Source organism: Aedes aegypti, chromosome 2, assembly GCF_002204515.2.
Source record: "Aedes aegypti strain LVP_AGWG chromosome 2, AaegL5.0 Primary Assembly, whole genome shotgun sequence".
Lineage (NCBI taxonomy): Eukaryota > Metazoa > Arthropoda > Insecta > Diptera > Culicidae > Aedes > Aedes aegypti.
The window spans coordinates 247,098,120-247,107,771 of record NC_035108.1 but is presented as its reverse complement, the minus strand read 5'-3'; the positions used below and the strand labels follow the sequence as shown (position 1 = coordinate 247,107,771).

At 38.3% G+C, this 9,652-nt stretch overlaps 1 long non-coding RNA gene across 2 annotated transcripts; it reads left to right on the top strand.

Annotated features, from left to right (window-relative positions):
- The first annotated feature begins 3,331 nt into the window (after positions 1-3,331).
- Positions 3,332-4,796, top strand: LOC5571948. Of its 2 annotated transcripts, XR_002500475.1 has the most exons (3): positions 3,332-3,380; positions 3,771-4,316; positions 4,376-4,796. It is a non-coding gene; the product is annotated as an uncharacterized LOC5571948 (long non-coding RNA). The 2 variants fall into 2 exon arrangements; XR_002500474.1 differs by lacking the exon at positions 3,332-3,380 and having other exon boundaries at positions 3,638-4,316.
- Positions 4,797-9,652: the final 4,856 nt, after the last annotated feature.

Genomic DNA, 9,652 nt, shown 5'->3' with positions numbered 1-9,652 from the left:
GCAGCAGCTTTAGCCGGAAATTCTGTTCATCACGCTGAAAACTTCACGCAGGATCCGTCCCGTCGCTGATTAACAACGTCCTACAGGATTGAAATCGTTAAAATCGTTTACCGTGCACAAAATGTTGTTTAGTTGGTAAGTTTTTGTAACTGGATATTGACTTTTATTAATTATTATCCATTCTCCTGTAGGACCTGTTTGGTAACGTAGATAGAAGACAACAAGTATTTGGAAGCATTCCAGCACCAATTACCATTCGGATTAACCAAAATCTTCGCAAAAGTGTCGTCTAACACATTCTTCCGGGGAATAATATGGACCGAAGTTCAAAAACTAGTGCGCAAATGACGGGGCTCATTCACAAATTTCATAACGCTGAAGGGGGGTGGGTGGGTTGTCTTGGCGATGTTACAGCTCATACAAAATTTGGAAAATGGTCATACAAATAGCGTTACGAGGGGGTGGGTGGGTGTCAAAAATGACCATTTTTGGCGTTATGAAATTTGTGAATAAACCCACGTGTTATTTTCAATTCGACTGATTCATGTATTATATATATTAAAACAGGTGGTATCATTAATACACCAAAATTTTACATTTTCAAAATTGTCTTCGTTGATTTATTTCAAAAAAGAAACAAACAGAATAGTATATCATACGGAAAAATACCATACCAAACCATAAAAAGTTTATTACACATACAGTATTTATTTCAGTTTAAATTTATATAGGTCTACTATTTCAAAACAGTTTGCTTTACAGTAAACTGGATGAAAAATGGATAGTATATCGACTGTTTGACAAACTGTGAACAAAAAAATTTGTTCGAGAAAATCGACATTTTTAAATGGTTACATAACTTAACCGCCTATTCCCCACATTGTGATTTTCCTATTTACCGTTTTTCAAATTGTTAAAAATGTTACCCGAATGGTGGGTATATTGTTTTTTTCTCAAAGTAACCTAAATCATTCAGATATTGTTGCAAATGGTTTTGGACCGTTTGGGAAACTGTACTGAAATGGTTCATAATTATGCGGGTTTACTCTTTAAAGGGTAAAAGCGGTTTCTGTCAATGGATGGGTATTTTTTTACCCTCTTTGTAAATCTCGCTCGCGGCACAAAAAGGGTGAAAATTTACCCTTTTTGTGATAAAAAGGGTAAAAATTTACTCTTTTTGTAATAAAAAGATGTAAATAATTATAACCTCAAATCATAACTTATGAAATAAAATAAATATTTTATTGAAGATTATAGTTTTTAATATTACAATTCATTGTTTTACAAGCTTGAATAATATATTAATATATTGTTTATTGTTCCTGTACCAACAGCTACTCCCTTTCGATGGTCGCTGGTACTAGAACATGTCAGCGGCAGGCAAAGTGGCAGGAAAAACGAGACTACCTGGAAATTATGCGTGTTTCAAGATTATGATTAGTTTGTCTGTATAAAGGTGTTTAAGTTCACAACTTACCACCATTGTATGTCTTCATTGGTGAACACATTGTATACAAAAAGTAAAACAAACTAACTACGTTTGTTTGCAATCGTTGATTGTGTCTTACAGCTGCTTTAAATTACTATAAAATGATCCCCAACTATTTTTCACCCATAAATGGGTTTTTAAACACCCATTTCTAAACTGCAGTTGCTTTACTGTAATGGGTATTTATTTACCCTTTTTACATTTCTGAATTTACCCGCTTTCTGACAGATATTGATGCTATTCCGAAATGAGTATTTTTTTACCCATTAAAGGGTAACCGCAAACGACCGTGCAGGCTCATACTGAATGATTCACACACAGACAAACAGACGTCACACTCTCATCATTGTCTATCGACCACCTTTTAAGGTGATTATAGAACGAAGCCACACCTCAGATTTTCAAGAGCACAAGACTTGGGAACCAAACAGCGCTCCGCGTTGGAAATTTATCCCATTGGTCACTACCAGAAAGCAAGCAATTTGACTGATTTTCAACGCGAACTGTTGTCAAATTCTCCAGTCTTGTGCTCTTGAAAATTCAAAGTTTGGCTTCGTTTTATAATCACCTTAAACGGTCGATTCAAAAATATGGTAGGTGGTCAATCCACCATTGCATCGTTTTTGTTCGCGTTTGACGTTTTTTTTTTTTTTTTTTTCTGTTCGGATGCGCCACTGCGACCAGTATTTAGATATATTGTGGCATTACCCGTATCCTTAGTGTATAGTGCAAGTCGCATTACTCCATTTCCATTGATAGGTAATGAAGCATCGATTTCTGTACAGCTCTTGTTTTGATTCCTCAGATATTGATACAAATCGACTATGATGAAAAGGTCCCGCTATTTACACCCTTCATAGAAATTTACATCTCAGCGAAGGCGCGCCCCTTAGCAAACATAATCGATTAAATTTCTGAGAAACCAAATCGGTACTACTGATATTTGACCATGCAACGGAACTCTAGTCCCATCCTTGTTTCGCTTTTAGTTTAATCCCAGAAAAATACTAGAAAAAAGGGGCTTTATGCTAGCAGCAAAACCGAATCAAGCTAGAAAATTTGTTTAGTAATAAGAATTCACGTGAGTCCTTGAATAGACCATTTCCGTCAGATCTAACACCCGTTTTTTATATTTTTCTTCAAAAGATAATTATTTTTCACTAACACTCCCGTTGGAATTTTTCTTTTTATACCATTCTTGAATTTTTGACAAAATTTCAAAAATTTGAAATCTTTCAATATTTTGAGACATGCGGAACGAAAATAGGCAAATATAATGCGCCACCATCATAGAGGTCGCTGGGGATGAAGGCGAGAAATGTCACTGAAAATGTTTGTTTACGTCCAAAATTTAATTTTTCAACCCAAAAATTAGGTCATAATCAATTAATTATTGAACTATTTTCCATTGGCATAATCATTTCAACCCTTCATTCTTGCGATACGCGTGATTTCACAACAAATTTAACCACTAACAAAGAATCCAGAAGTTTATAACCTATGTTGCCAAACACCAATTTTCCAATTTTATCCCACAAATAGTACATGAGCACTGGCCGGATCTGTACATTTTCGTTGAAAAACAAGTTTATTATGTTTTTCAATGCTCTTTTATCCTCTACAAAATAACTATTCCGTGAAAAAGTGTAAATTGTGTGCTCCTTCCTATGCTGCACACGATGCGTTCTCAACCAAACCTCTTTTTTGAAGGTTCTTCTACTAGTAACCAGATGTCGGAGCGATCGTTTAGCTTTGAAAATATTTGCCTATAGTAACCCTAGAAGTGAGGATGTAAAACCGGTTAACTGATAACCCTATCATCAGCTGTTGTTTACTTTTTGAAATGTCAATCGTTTCATCGTGTTTTCAATCGCGGTAGAAATCACATCGTGTGAGTATTTGCATTTTTTTAATTAGGCTGATACAAATATTAAATTTCTTTTATGTCCGAGACCACTTGGAAGGAACGAGGGGGGGGGGATAAAAATAAATAAGGAACAAAAAAATAAAAATGAAAAAAAGGTTATTTTTTCGAAATTTTTATTTATAATGATAGTTGTTAAACTTTTTTTAATCGTCCTCTGGATCATTATTTTTCTTGTTTTTACTTTAAAAATTGAAAAAAAAAAACCTAAATGATGTCAAAAAATGATGAATCTTTTTTTTTCTCCCTTTCAAAATTTTCGGATTTTTGAAGGGGGGGGTGACATAAAAGAAAATTAATGTTAGTATCAGCCTTAATAACTTATGGCGTTTTCGTTTATTGCTGGGGCGAAACTAGTTTCGCCCTAGGTTCGCACTAACAGCTGTCAAAACGTTTTTTTATTGGCTCGGGTCGAACCCGGATCCGCCCTAGGTTCGACCCAAACACAACAAGGTTCGCTCTGCCGATTTTTTGCGATCCAACCTGAGCGGGGTCCAACTGTCAAAAATGGATTGTTTACGTTTTTGTAATTATCAAAATTAACTATTGTAGAAACATATTAGTAACAAAAGATGTTTAAGAAAGCATTTGGCATCATTCATTGGATTACTAATGAGACTTCTTTTTGCCTTTTTGCATTATAAGAAGTTAAATTTGATGAAACTGTGTGGCTGACATGTCGAATGTAAGAATGCCACAGTTGACTTGACTCGAACCTGGATCCGTTTTCGTTCGTTTATTGCGAGTCGGGTCAGCTCTGACCCCAGGTTTAAAACCGAAAACGCCATTATTCGACATGTTCTGAGGAAATAGTCTGTGATAAACTATTACGATGCGTATTCATTACGAGCTGAGGCCTTTGTTTTGTAACCTAATCGCCCCACCTGCTGTCTTCCAGATGAGGTAAGTTTGATGAAATTACTGGTTTGGTTTGTGACTATGAAATCTATCGCTTTTTTCAGATTTAGGTGCACTCGGGAAACAGTTAAACAATAATGAACTCCATGATTAATATACTACTACACCACGCAATCTTGGAGTTATGATATAATCAGTTCAAGAATTTATCAACTCTGGCGGCGAAAAGAAGTGCATGCATGCTCGCATTCTCCGTTTGCTCCTGACGGGTGGCTCAGTAGTTAACAATCTGAACGGTATGAAGAATATCCTGACGAACGGCGGGACCAGTATGTTTCGGGAAAACTTCATCAACGTTATGGATGACTATCATCTGGGTGTTTTCAGTGGACGCAAAAAGGATGAACAACTCGAGTAACAAATCCCAATCCTCTAAATTGAATAATAATCGAACACCTTCATTCAAGTTGGTATTTCTAATAGATTCTTGGAAGAAGTACATATACATATTCATTAAATAATAAATAATGTTGATTATTCAATTTTAATGTAAAGCCTTTGGAAGCGATTTATGCTGAATTAATAGGACTAGGGGCCTTTTCCAATTCTTTGTGGTATCTGGAGCCGTATCTAGATCTGGATCTGGTATCTGGAGAGTATCTGGACTTCCAATAAATGCCTAACCACTCATTATACTTCCATGCTGTTGACTTTTAAGGTTTGGGGTAGTTACCGCACAACAGAGACCCCAAAATATACACCACTCCATGTCCCACAAGTGCAGAAAGCCTAGTTCGGTTCGCCTAGTGTACCTCCAATTGAACCATTTTCTTTTTTTCTGGCCTGACATCATTCGGCATTCGGCCGTTTACTTCTGATGCCTAAACACGGAAGCCTAGACAGAATTCCATACATTTGAGACAATATATTTCGATCCCATCAAACATAAAGGCCCAAACTAATGACAGCGGAACGGCAACGGTAACTGGTTCGTTAGCATGAGCTATAACGTGGTCGTCGACTCGGTGTTGGTTCACTTCCATTCGTTGACAGCTCAGTCGAGATGGTGTGATCCATTCTGGCCAAACTGGTTTCGCCTCCATTGTCGTTCCGCTATAGCATTGCGTTTAGGTCTTTATGATCCGGGGATCAACGGCTATACTTTCCTTCTGAAGACAGGCGTACAAATGCCTGGACTGGACTGGAAATCCAGAACATTATAGATTTTAGGGCAGCAAATCTTTGAGATTCTGGATAACCAAATCTCTCGATTTTGATATTTTCAGCACTTTTAAATTTATAAGAATTATATTTTGAGCTTTAACTAGAAAAATCTTCGACAGCTTTCCAACGGCCTTGAGACCGGAAGAGGAAGAAGCACTTGATCTACGACTATCTCAACCCCATACAGTACCTAGTTTGAAAGGAATGACTATTAATTTGAATGCGGCTGGAACAAGTACCCAATGCTGGGTGGTAAAAAAATGGGAAGTGATATGCTGCAAGAAAAAAAAAATTTGGGGTGGGTAATGTCTATTACATTACCGCGGGGTTGACGTAGAACTACGATGATTAATAATTTGATTTGTCAAGTGTATGAATTTGAAAGTGTACTAGTTTTGTGTTGTTATTGATCGGATGAAGTTTTCAGAAGTTAACTCTTTTTGGACTCATTTTGGTAGTCCTGAAAAGAACCATTTGTCATTCTGTGGTTCCGAGAACCAGTGTTTGGTGTTCCAGGAATAATGCCAGATGATTGAATTTGTTTGTTTGGTCGTTGCTTCCTTGTGTTGCTTGGTTGGGTGATCGGTTTCTGGCTCCAGCTGTAGTTCGCCATACTCCTCCAGTAGATTAGATGTTTGATAGCTCGGGTGCTTCGATCGTGATAATCGATTGAATCGGTCCAGTGCTTTGGTCTGTAGCAATATCCATTGCATGAGCATTTAGGCTCTGTACATTGATACTCATCAATATGCAGGCTTGGCCGCTATGATCCAGTATTTCACGCAGTTCGTCTCAAAGCGTCACTAATCGATGATTGCCTAAGCGCTGCAGCTCATTCCTCAAGTCAACCCTCTTGGGAGAATTGCTGCCTTTGGCGTGATGGAACTTAAAAAGTAAGAGGTTGTTTCCGAGATACGACCGCCAAAGTGACGTTGGATAACATTAGCATCTTCTATTTCCTGGCTTGAGACCGTCACGAACTTATGAAAGATTTCTGAGAGAACAGCACCAATTTTCGACCCAACACTAACTTTCGACCGATTTTCGATACGGTTTTGGCCTACTTTGTATGAAAATCCGAAAATTGGCACAGAATTCTTGTAGGTCGAAAATAAGTGCTCTTCTAATCAATTTTCACACTATTTGTTGCATGCCATTGTTGACCTATTATGAACATTTTGTGTTATTATTGGGTTGGTTCGATTAACTCTTCAACCGGTCGATGGAAGAAGAAGCATGAGCGATAACTTTTGCTCAACAAACAAATATTCCGCTTGAAGGTCCACGCATGATCCACTAAGATTGATTGCTTAAGTGGGTTCCGAAGCCTTTCGATACTCGTCGTATCCGTAGCGAACGTGCTGAAATTGCATTGAAGCACAATTTCAAACAACTGCCCTTTTCAGGGCCACAATTGATTAAATAATTTATTTAGTTATCAATTAATGTTTCGGATGATTAGTTTTCAACGGAGATAAATGGCAAACAAAGTTTAACATAGGTTCCCGTCGTTCTGGTCGGGCGGCGGTAGCATTTTCGCAGTCTTTTCTGTGTGCGTATTTCCATTCGATCGACAATGTCTTACCAAATCGAAACGTCAACAAAGCTGTTGCTTATTAGTTTTAGCTCTGTGTTCGACGAGTTGATACTGATCGCTCTAGTATCATTTAGGTAGCGACGGCGACAACGGCATTATGCGATCATCTCTAAATGCGAAACAAACCGGGAGGGATTCTTCATTCAAGTGCCGTTCGCAATTTATCCGACTCATGCACACACTGTCGAGGATCGCCCCGCGCGCGCACAATGGGAAATTTATTTCCCATTTATGGTTGCGTGCAAATGACTGACCAAAATCTGAATCAAACACAACCAATCATCAGTAATGTCGCTCTTCACGGTGGAAAATTCTCACAACTCTTTTAAAATGAAATTGTCGTCCTGAAAAGGACGGTTGGTGGTAGTCACCGTCGATCAAACTGGGTTTTCATTCCATTGTTAGACAGAAACACACCAAAAGATCACCGAAAACGATTAAATTAAAATGCGGTCGGTAATTTTGTGCTTTCTTGTCCATCCTTGTATTCGATGGTTTGCTCACTCCTCCGACGGTAATTATCAAGGTTTCTGGACGCATTCTCCACGAGTTCGATGGGCTAGCTGGATGCCAAGGGCCATGATGAGCGATTACACGGAACCCGCAGCTTTTAACTTGGGAATAAACAGCAGCAGCAGCGACGAACGTGTAAATTTTATTCCGATATGAGTCCTTCTCCGGTTGCTGGTCAACGATTGATTGATGCGCGCGTGAAGTCGAGTTTGGTTGGCTTCGACTGAACACGAGATAATAAAGAGAAGTAAGAAGAAGACCGAAAGGGGCGTTTCCCTTTGAATGACGAAAGTGGCTAAGATATCGCGCAATGATGTCTGTGTCAGGAATACACAAGAAAAATGTGCTTTTCTATGAAAAATAAGACATGCTTCGATATTTCCCAATTTTTCAATAGTTTAGTCATGATAATCAATAGTTTTCATTGTTGGAGTAGATTCGAAAGATTTCCAATCGATTGGTGCAAGAATCTTGAAAATCTATCCGGGCGTTAGTAAGTTATTAACAGTCAAAATCTAACCACTTTTCGTGACGCGAGCGATTTTTCGTTTTTCGAAATTGTACCCCAGTATGTAGCCGTAAGACGTTATCCAACGTCAAAAAAATGGAAGAGTTTGTCAAAAATAGCCCTTGCAGTGAAGTAACCCGCGACAAACCAACATATACCGATTGCTGATCCTGGCTTTTGTCATAGTCGTACACGACCTCGGGGAAAGTTCCACCTTGCGACTTACAGTGCTGTTCTGAATAATAGCAGCGCATGTCGATTTTCATACAAAATGCTCAACTTTGACATGCTGTAGTTTTGTTCCATTTCAAGCAATCGAGTTGAAATTTTCTCCACAGAACTACAAATATGCCCAATTTTGTAAACACACAATTTCAAAATTTTCTAAGCCCCTGCCGGAAAGTGAGATACTAGGTGAAAATGTTCGAAAAAATAGCAGTTTTAAAAATTTGAATTTCGGCTTGACATTATAGTTTAAAATTGTATATCACTTACCATTGGAACAATCTCCTCCTACTTATCAAACCTACACCTAAACCGAAAATGTTTAAAATATTTCTGGAAGAAAAATTTTAAAATGAAAAACTGCTATTTTATCGAAAAATTTCACCTAGTGTCTCACTTTTCGGCAGGGACTCAGAAAAAACTGAAATTTTGTGTTTACAAAATTGATCATATTTGTAGTTCTGTGGAGAAAATTTCAGCTCGATTGCTTGAAAGGGAACAAAACTACTGCATGTCAAAGTTGAGCATTTTGTATGGAAATCGACATGCGCTGCTATTATTCTGAACAGCACTGTATGAACAGTAAAAGCACAGGCACTAACCATCGGGAACTGAATGCTTTTGCATTTGATTATGCCGCACAGTTTGAAAGTAAAATAAAAATTCTCTATACAGGAGTAAAATTGGAGTTTCAAAACCAAGAGCCTTACGTTGGCATGAAATATTTTGAACTCTTATAACTGTTTTCTGGTTCAACGAAATTCCTTGAATGGCACCTCAATTGAAAGACAAGACATCAAAGGGTCATGTCGTTTACTTACTGAATCCCACATACCTGTCCAAATAGTTTAATAACTGTTTTAAAAGAGAACGTTGATTTCAAGCAAATTTATAAATAAATTTATAAATAGGGGTGCTAGAGAAATTTTGACGTCATTTGCTTTCCATTTTCCGCTTGGATCGCATCTCAGCAGGCGACATATCGTCTTGCTCTGACCGGGCGTGCTTCTCAGGCACAGACATCAATAGCGAAGGACCTCTCCGTTTGTCTTGCTTCGCTCAAATCAAACTGTCGAGCGAGCGAGAGAAGATGCCGTCCGAAGCCAAAATCATCACCGCTGCCGCCGCCAAGAAGAAGAAGAAGAAGAAGAATAAGAAGAAGAGGAAGCAGTCCTCAGGAAAATTTGCGGTCGAACTGTGAACACGGTCGGGCGGGCAAGTCATTCTCGCTTTGTGCGTCACCGCTTGTTTGCGTTCACCCAGCCATCGTCATCGCTGCCATCATCAGATTTCGACTTAAGCCCGGTGATACTA